Below are 10,761 nucleotides of genomic sequence, written 5' to 3' on the forward strand. Positions count from 1 at the left end.
CATGGTATTTCATATAGCTTCCTCTTGTTTGGTTTCTTTGTTACTGTGTTTAAAGCATCAAAATACATGTGTTCCTTTGCACTGTAGTTTTTCTGCCCTTGAATTCCAGTTCTATTCTTCAATATCCAAGCATTCTTAAGCATTGACATGAAACTCATACTAACTGCTTCTCAGTGCTCATGCAAATCAAAGCGAGTGGAAGTGAAGCTCCGATTCAGTGGTTTGATACACATAAGGCCCTGATTTACTTCCCAGTTAGCACTAACAGAAAATGGCAGTTGCTGGGAACCAAAAGCCCATGGACCTTTACAGCATATGCACAATGCTGTTCATAGACAACAGCTAGATAAGAGCTGACTATAAGAAACTCTGCTGGCCTGCAACTTAGATTTTCTCCTAATACCTCCTGTAAACAGCAGCTGTCAAAAACAATGCAAAGAGAGGGAGAAGGAATGGTATAACCTTGTTTAAAAGCACCCACAGATAGTCAAGGCAATTTCATCTGCTAGGCAATCATGTTTAACTCTGAAGAGCACTGCCTACACCCATCTTCCAACTTCTGTGGTAAGCAAGCACTGGAATCAGCCCACTGACCTGTGAGATATATTGTCCTCTGACTCAGCAAACTCAGCAACAACTAATTGTCATTCAGTCTACATTAGAGTTTCTTATTTTTGGTACAGATCTCAAGATTTTCTGAGTGACATCGGTGGCAAATCAGCAGCTAAAACATAGCTTCTGTATGTCATTGGCAAAGGAGCTACACTATCAGCAGCTATCCTATTTTAAGGATAGCCTGAGGGAGAAGATAGCTTTTTCTATCAGTATCAGATTCCTGTCATACTCTTTAAGTCTCCTCTGCCTGTCCATCCCTCTGCTAGAGATCTTCCCTGTTTCCTGTATCAACTTTATTCCCATGTCCCTTCTGTCCTGCCATAGCTATGACTCTGATGCTTCAGAATTCAGTGCTAACCAATGGCCTTCCCCAGGTCAAAAATCTTTTTTACAGCTACAAACAGATTTTGCTCTTTTTGTCCTTGCAATGCATTGTTTCAAGGTACGCTTATTTACCTGCTTAACTACATGCTTCCTTATCCACTCTGTATGGGCTTAAGCACTGCTCCTAGCATTACCAATAAGGCATTCCCTGATGGATTCATGTCCACAAACATCATACAGTCCTAGGCCATCTGAACAGTCTCTGTGGGGACTGGTCTTGTCTATTTGGAGTTATGACTTCATGTACGAAAACTACCTTCAGTTGGACTTCGTGCGTAATGAATGAGAGTGCTAATACCATTCTTCTCCACATGAGACCTCATGGTTTGTAATGTAAGCTGTCAAATACTTAGGGTCAGTATTAACCAGGATAGGCACAGTACAGAAATGAAAGTCCATTCCCAAAGAACTTACACTTGTTTTCTTGATTATAATTTTCCAAACCTTACTGATATTAAAGCTGCAGTGTAATATTGAGAGCCAAGTGTGAGTGACTGTAAGGAAATCAGACAGATCATGAAGTCTGACTATGACAACAAACTGTGAAGGCACTCAACCGCTGCACTCTGTTTTCACAAAATGAAAGGAATGTCTCTCTCAGACACACAAAGCTAGCTTTATCTGTTCAGTACTTTAAAGGTTTGAACTTACAATAATAACTTATTTTGTGCTGCACTACAGAAAAAGATAGCCACAATGTCTACCAGTAGCCCCCAAACTAAAGCATTAGTTGATGAAAAGAAATGTCAGCATTTCTATTACTGCTAACAACTGTATTTGAAAGGGATCCTTATATCAACTCAGTAGTTGATTGAGCCATGGAAAAATATATGTTAAATCATTATAACTTGTAATCTTCATATTTGCTAGGATAATAGAAGTAAAAACATAGCATACTTAATCCATATTATAGTCATAATACTGTTGCTTATTCTAGCAACAGACACTGAGAGGCAGTGACCTAGGAAAATTATAGTTAGAATGTTGTAATAATTTGTTTCAACAGCCTTTTAAAACAAAGATTAAAACCACAATTTAGACACTGCAATTAAATCTAACTTCCAAATGTTCTTGAATCCTAAAATAGCTGCTAAGGAGAGCAGTGTTGAAGTTTAGGATTGTAAGTTATTTAATGAAAAACAATTACTTTCACCATCAGAAAAATCAGCCTCCTGTGGCTCTCTGTGCAGGAACTGTTTTTTCCTCCTTCCTTTTTAGCAGCATTAAATATATTTTCTTACCTGGCAAGAAAAGTGGTTCAAATCTCTGTTGGAGGACTTGTCTTCTCAAAGGTAAGAAAGTTCACAAAGCACTAAATACAGGAAACCATTCCTTCTGCTGCACAGACTTTCTCATGGGGTCCATGTCATGTTAAGGTCCCCATGTCTGCCTGTCTCAGAGTCCAGGAATCTTACTGGAACTGTTTAACAAAACTAACATTTGCCTCTTCTTTTTTCAGTGCCCCAACAGGGGCTTGCACTGACACAGGTTCAGAAAGTTAATCAAATTGTTTAATTTTTTACAGTAACAGGTATAACAGATTTGGGATTGCTAGTTATAAATGCACTAACTGCAAGTGACTGATTTCAGCATTAATAAATCCTGGGTAACATCCAACAAAGTCAGAGTCTCAAATGTGTGCAACAGCTATAGTATATGATAGAAATGCAGCAAAACTGAAGCCATATATTGAAGGTGCAATTCTTGCCAAGAAGGGTGTTCTTTAATGGGTGTAGGACAAGGAGCACAGCCTGTTGTCTGTCCCTGTCTTTCCCTCCTCTCTGTGGCTGCACCTGCACACTGCCCCTGTGCACCAAGAGATGGTTCCTCTTATGGGCTTTATACCCTAGCCCTGGCTGTCTCTGCCTTCTAGGTGACATTTAGCATGTTTTGGAAGGAGAGTTGAGTAACGTAGTCATCTATGTTTAGCACATACTCAGCTTGGCTCATCAGCATTATGGGGAGGTGTTAGCTTTAATACTAAAGCTGCAGTTAATTAGGCGAAGGTCTTTGCTCAAGCACCCTGGCCCTCAAAAATCTGTTTTGAAGTTGAGTGTTCATGTTGGTTTAGCCTTGCTTCATTAGTTTTAACCAAAACAGGGTCATTTTATCTTCACAAGCCTCCCTTCTCCAGCTCTTTGGCAGGTTAGCTTCGTTGATCTTCATTTAATACAAACACTTGCTGACTGTAAATGACCTCAGTTGAGAAGCGTGCTCTATCAGCTTGCCTTCCAGGCCCACAGCAAGCTAGACAGTTAGACCACAGTCTGCCTTCAGCTTGGTTACTTACATGAGATATAGTACTGTCCTGCTGTTGAGAAATGAGAGCAATTTGGGGTGATCAGGCAGCATAGTGCTGGAACCATACATGGAGTGACACAGCCATATGGAGATACCCACTGTTTCAGGATACACAGTAGATTCTCATGGAGAAGCTTTATGTTGGGGTCCCTTTTGCCTTGGATCTCATGCAGTTAGTTTCCCCAGAATGCTAAAAGCATGCAAATCAATGTGATCTTGATTTGGCAGTATTTTGCATCTCTTCATTGCCAACAAATTGATAAAAACAAACTGAAAACTCTTTTAGATTCAGAACACTTACACAAGTATGTAGGAACAAACAGCACTGGACTTGAAAGATTCTCAGGAACAGTAAACTTGTCAGTTGACAGTACTTCATTCTTTGTGAAGAAGTAAATACTGTCTTTTTTCAGGCTAATCTATTCCTAAGGAAAGCTATTTCAGTTAGAAAAGGTTTTCAGAAGAAACATTCTCAACTCTCTGTCCATCTCTTCTGCTTTTATAGTAGCATTAACTACCTCCAGCTGAAGCCCATAATACTTCAGCAGCTGCTCGCTTTGAAACGGCAAAAAACTACAGACTTGGGATGGCATAAACATTTTAAAGACTTTATAGAAAAGACTGAAAGACCTTTGTTTGTCTCAATTTCCCAAGTAGTGCTAGGCAAAAACATTTCAAGCATGTTTTTCTGTCAAAAAACACTATTTCAAGGAAATGACACCGTTTAGTGGAATTGTACTTATTAGTGTCAGATTTATATGAGACATTAGCAATCATCATGATATACACACAGAGCATAGTCCAGACAACAGTTTTCCTCAAACTGCCAGTCACATGACATAATCAGAAAACACTGGGCCAGATCATGCATCTGGATAAAGCATTACTACACCTGATAGCCCAAATACTAGGTGATTAGCTGCTAGGGAACTAAGCTGTCCAAGTGAAGTTCACAGTATTCTGCTCAAGACAAAAAGGAAGAGACAAGAAAGAAAAAAAAAAAGAAGAAGAAAAAAAAAGAGAGGGGAAAAGCCCTCAACAAAACTCGTTTACAAAATGAAGTGACAGTCGTGTTAGAGGCAAGAGAAGGTAGATTCAAGCCCACTTCTGACTTTCACATTAAGGAATAAACTTAAGAGGCCTGGATATGAAATAAATACATGGGTTTCCATTGTACTCAGTGGAGCTCTGATTCTCTGCAACTTTGCACCCAGGTGGCCCTACTGCCACCTGAGATGTTTTGGAGTATTCAAGACATACACAGTGGCTGATAAATTTCATATAGGACCAGGTCTCCTTTCTGCACAGAGGACTCTCCACTCAGATATGAAGTTTTGACAGTTTGTACCCTTGTGAGATCTGCTGCATTTTATACAAATTAAGCACTATCTTTGGTACTCTGAAACAGGATGGACCTCTTCTCCTATCTGGTTTCATTTACAGAGAAAGTACTAAGCATGTAATTGTCACCTCCAGGAAGGACAACATTTTAAGAGAATGAATTTCTGTAAATGTAGCAAAGCCTGGAGAAAACTAAATCTGCAGGCATCCACGTAAGCTCACAACAATAAGAAAAAGAACACAGCCACAAACCAAAACAACAAAACCAACCACAAAACAAATCAAACCCACAAAATTCAAACTACAGCAGAGTGAAAATCCAAGCAATGTTTGGCTCAATAACCCAATGGCTCCCTCTGCAGGGTGATACCTTATTGGGATAACAAAAGTCTTGCTATATAATTGATGCACATCTCAAGCTGCTTCCTACAGAAGTTGAAATATCCTTAGGACCAACTATTCCATTATGTTCAGATATAACCGTGTAGTATGTACAAAATAGATATACATATTGGATTTAAACACATGCCAATGGTTATCTCATTCACTTAAACATTTCTGTAGATACCAATTTAGCGAAGTTGGTTCTTCAAAAGCCTCCTTGCAATAAGGTATGTTGCGCTTTCCTCTTTACACACTAGAATACACATATCTGAGCCCTTCTGCTAGGAAAGAACTGTTAAGGAAAGAATGCTGTAACTTGTTGAAAAATGGGGGAAAATAGGAACATGGAAAGGCCTTCGCTCAGAAAAAGCAATGTTTTGTTAGTCTAAAAATTCAACTACAAAGAACAATAAATGCCTAAAGAAAGGAAGACATGGTCACCAGATTTTCCTACATTTGATATTTTAGACAATTTCTGGTTTATCTTTCCAAGAAAGACATGCATTCCTGTGTGACCTGCCCTAGGTGATCCTGCTTTGATGAGGTTGAACTTGACGATCTCCTGAGGTCCCTCCCAATCCCTACCATTCTATGATCGTTTATATGCCTCTTTGCGGTGTTTCAAGTAACAATTAGGAGATGATGTTCAAAAGGTAATGCTTGGGGCATACTGTTCCTGGGGAACGTTCTGTCCACTTCAGGCAGCAACATGTCAATTTCTAATCACTAATTTCTCATTTCACTTTGGAAATTGGTGGTGTATGATCTCAGAAATCTCTTTTAAAAGTCAAATGTGTTTTGTAACAATACTCTGATCTGGTTATATAAAGTAGTAATAGGTACCAACAAACTATGTCCATACAGTTATCAAAGCAAACATTTCCCATAGTTTCATAGCAATTCTCTGGAAATCAGGCATGCTATTAACTTTAATAGAAGTAACTTTATGGCAAAGAAAAGAATGTCATCCTATACCTTCCCTGGGCTCCTATCCTACTATCTCCTAATTTAGAAGCTTTCAGGCAACTGAAAAACTAAACCCCATACACAGTTCTGCAATTTGTAATTTCATCGTTTTCTGATGGTTTCAAAGATAACACTTATTTTACAACTATATCTACAAAGCCATAAGCCATGATTAATAGAAGCCATCATGTGAAATGGAAGTGTAGACTGGTATTGTGTGATATATGTACATGCTGTCTGTACTCACACTATCTATTTATAACATCTTTTAAGATCAGTGCTGAAAATGGATTCAGAAGCAGACAAAATTCCTCTTCTATATTTTACCTCTAGGAGGATATTAGCATTCATGTTCAACAGCCCATCAAGCATACTTTAAGATCTCCTCAGACCCAACTGGCAGAAATGTTACTGAAAGGGTGCTAAAAAAAATGCATATTTGGCATAAACAAAGAAAATACTGCCTGATTGTGTAAACGTCTCTTTCTGAAGGCCTCAGCACGTCTTAGAAAGGAGTAATTGCAGATGGAATTTGCACAGATACTGCACATGATACCAGCCATAGCCCATCCCATGTACTCAATACACATTACACCAGCACAGCAAACCAGGTAAGAAGCAGCGTGTATTGATACAAGTCAACTAAATAAACCATGAATACCATGTGATATGTGAAGATGTGAAGAGCATTTTCTCCTTTCTGTCTCAGATCTATCCATCACAGAAATGAAAGAAAAAAAAATCACGTTTTGTGGAAGCTCATGAATGTAACAGGAACTCAGTTAAACTAAATAAAGAGGAGAGTAGCAGCAAGCCTATTAAGTAAGATTTAATAATTCTACACTATATCCTAGCCTCAGTCTCAATTGTCTATCTGTAAAGACAGACTGGTGAAAAATAGCATGGCTAACTGGTATATGTATAAACTTTATTCTCCCTCAGAGCAGACTTCAGGCTGCTTTGAGAGGTTACAGATGAAATTTAAGCTTCACTTGGGGGAAGTTCCAGCTAGGCAAAAAACTGATTTACTAACACTTTAATATGCTGCTTGAGCACCATGCCTACACAATCTCTATAACCAACGTCCTGCCTGGATGCATTCTCCAGAACCTGCAAAGACTTAAGATCCTCAAATGATCATTACAACAGACCACGTTTCCTATTATTTATAGGTATCTCTTTCCCATAATTTTTCAAAGACATAAGTATATGCAATATAAACAAAACGCAACCTTCCCATATACAGAGGAAATGTGTAATGGAAAGTTTTAAGGCGGCCATGCTCATTCTGTCAGCATGCACCGGGCCGAGCAAGCCACAAGAGGGAGTGCAAACACCCTTGAAAATGCCGCAACAAAAAGAGCCAGATCCAAGCAGTGCTTGATGCCAAGTCTGTTGCTAATAACCTGCCGTGTAATTTGTACTGCAAATCAATTTAACTTCCTCTTCAGCTTTAATGCGTAACAAGTTATTCTTCAATACTAATCTGATAAGGAGAGAGAAAGGCATTAATAATGTGCAGCTAGAGCTGGATAAATCAAATGCAGAACCAGGTCAGGCAAAGCAGCATTGGTGTCGGATAAGTGGGACTAAAAGGTTGCAGCGCTTGCTTGTAGCAGGAGAGGGAGGTCAAATGTGCAGTTCTCCCTCCTGCTTTTCATCCTGCATTCAGTGACAGTGAGGGAGGGACTGAAGCATATGCAAGTACTAGTCCAACTCAGAAGGGGCATCTACTGCCAGCATTTAATAGCAGCAGGAACACACATCACCTCCTTCCTCCTTTTATGAGACCAAAAAAACCCAAACCAAAACAAAACCCATACCAAAATCCAAAAACAACCACCAACAAAAACCCTTAGGACATGTATTTTCAACCTGAAATGGTTTGTATGTGAGTCAAATACAAGTTTGTGAAATCTTTCACCATCATGATCAGATTGTTCACATCTCTTATCTCTGAATATCACACAGACAAATTCCCTTTTAATGCTGAATAATGTTTATACAAGCCAAGTATAAATGCATTGTTAAAGGCTTTCCTTGCTGGATGGTTTAGCATGAAATCATGCTTGAATGTCCTTATCACTTAGTTATTGCAGCATTCTAGCAGGAAACAGCAAGCTGGATACTGCTGTTGCACAAAGGACAGGAGTACAAAGGAAATGCTTGTGAATACTGATCCCCTGACTGAGGCAGTCAGTGTGATAAAGTATAATGTCTTAGCAACGTAAAGCCTGACTCTTCTGCATGAAGTCAGATACATCCAGCGTAAGTGTAGCTGCTTCTGAGTGATGAAGGAGAAAGGTCACAATGCTGTGGAGCAGATTTGTACTACACATCCCATAGTTTCTTGCCTGTCTGGGATCCAGGGCAGCAGCAGAAGACCCTACACTTACCGGTCAGTGGACACAACTTCAAGATTTGACTGCCTCAAAAAACTGTGTGAGAGGGGATCTTTTCCCCAGCAGGCAGTTCAGCTCAGGCTCCTGCATTTCCATACAGCACTCTAGCTAAACCATCATATGTATTTTTCCAGTATTGCATGAAATCAATGAAACATCAGTAAGAGAAATGAATTAGCTTTGAGGCTATCATGGTACTCACCACACTTACCCATGCCCTTTGCATGGCAGGATCATTAAAGTTCTTACCAGCTAGTTTATTTAAAACCTTCATAAATAATGCACCCTTCTGATCTCTCCTTATCCTTTTGCCCTTCTGTCCTGGTTTAGAGTGGTACAGATCCTCTGTAACCCGAGAGGGGCAAAAGAATGACACTCACACAAATGGGTTGGATAGTGATGGAAAATTTAAATGGAAAAGCAATTGGTGTTCTAGAAAACTACAGAGAATAGTAATAAAGATATCCCAAAGCATACAGAGTTCCTTACACCACACCCAAAATCCCACAACACTTCCCTTCTCCCCACCTGAGGCTACACGCAAAACCCCTAGGGCCCTTTCTTCCCCCCCCCACTGCTAGCACCTGATAGGGAGCATCTCCCATGGGAGCAGAGAAGGAAGAAATAGAGAATGACTTTGCAGACAGATTATAGGGTTCAGGATTTATTTGGGTAGAATAGCTTGTTTCCTGTGCCCACCTACTGGGTGGACACTCTGTACACTGAAGGCATAACTTATGTGGCAGCCCAGGAAGCACCCAGCCTAAACTGCCACTTTTCCTTCTTTTTCTTAGTCTGCATTTCTGTTACTTTAGGAGCAGCTAATAGTCTAAACATTAATGCTAACCATCTTCCTCTTCTATTGCCTGTAATGGGAGAGAAATGTCCCTTGTAAGTCTTTGCATTTCCACTGTAATAAACTAGCCAGTTGCAACATTCCCAGGACAGACCAAAGACCAACGTGAAATTTAAAAAATAAAAAAAAGACAACACATCTGTAAAGAGCCTGGGGATACTGAAAAACTAAGTGTTACAATATTTAATTCTGCAGCAGGCTAGGAATTCTGCATCAATACTATAGTTACCCACATAAAATAGTTAAGTTTAAAATATGAGCAAACAGGGCTCCAGCATGCTAACTTCACATGGCCACACTTAGAAAGCTAAAGACACTTCATGGGCTGTAAGAACAAGCTACCTGCAATAGGCCACGGGATTTATCATTTCAGGCCACCAATTTACACAAAGTAGCCTAGAAAACAATCTTCCAACAGTTTTTAGTGCTTAGTTTTCATATATCGTTACATAACTATTAGTGTACTAAGTACTGCAGTGGTAAATATGCTGCATGTCAATTATTTTTTTAAAAAACACATACTGTTATTGTTAATTACTCAGATTTTACCCTCATAAATCTGAATAGTGGATAGTTTCTCTTTACAGACTCTCTACTTGTTCTTTACAAAGACTGGAATTCCAAAATGCTACTGTTTTCTCAGGGCCTAATGCTGCCCTTCAAGCTGTATGCAACAAGTGACAACACCCATCTCATTCTCAGTGGGAAAAAAGAAGTTTCACTGAGAACACACTGATATAAATAGGGTGCATTTAATCACTTATTGAAAGCTCAATATGCAGAAAACACTAAAATGCCAAACATTTTGATAAAAGGATGGAATTATGACATGGAATGCTAATATACACCTTTCTCCCTTTGTAAGTATAAATGTGCATAGATGTGGTGATCGCTGGCTGAAAGCTTAGCTCTTGACATTGCAATGAACATGCTTTGACATGGTGAATCACCTATTCATTTGTAGCAAAACAAAAATTACAAACACGAAAGAAACAAAGACAAGTATTTATCATCTGTTTTCTCTCAGATTATCTGATTTAATCTAGAAGCCAGAGTGGACTCCAGATGCACTTTGGGACATGACAGAGCCAGTTCACCAGTGCTAAAGCTCTAGAAAGGTGTGCATGTAAGGAATTTGCCTCTTCAAAGTACCAGGCACAAGCATAAAGTCAGTCTCTTGTTCTGAGCTGAGGGTATTCCCTACTCCCAGGAATTAACTGAAAGCTTCTGTATTTACACACTGATTTTTTTCTATGTATTTTTGAAGTTTTATTCTTGATGGCAGGGCCAATGCATATTCCCTTTATACCTCTCAGAAGATTTGTCCCTAGAGGAAGCAAGTGGTTTCTTAACTGCTTTTCTTACAGCTTTTGCAGATACGGAAAGGTGCATGTTGTAGATCTATACTGCCTCTTTAGCAGACTGAGGCACAGAAATTACACCCATGAAATGGATGCAGTAGAGAATTAGCCACTGTAACTCAAAATTAGTTTTAACATACTCACCCAATAC

The sequence above is a fragment of the Indicator indicator genome, chromosome 2 (genome assembly GCF_027791375.1).
Source record: "Indicator indicator isolate 239-I01 chromosome 2, UM_Iind_1.1, whole genome shotgun sequence".
NCBI classification, from domain to species: domain Eukaryota; kingdom Metazoa; phylum Chordata; class Aves; order Piciformes; family Indicatoridae; genus Indicator; species Indicator indicator.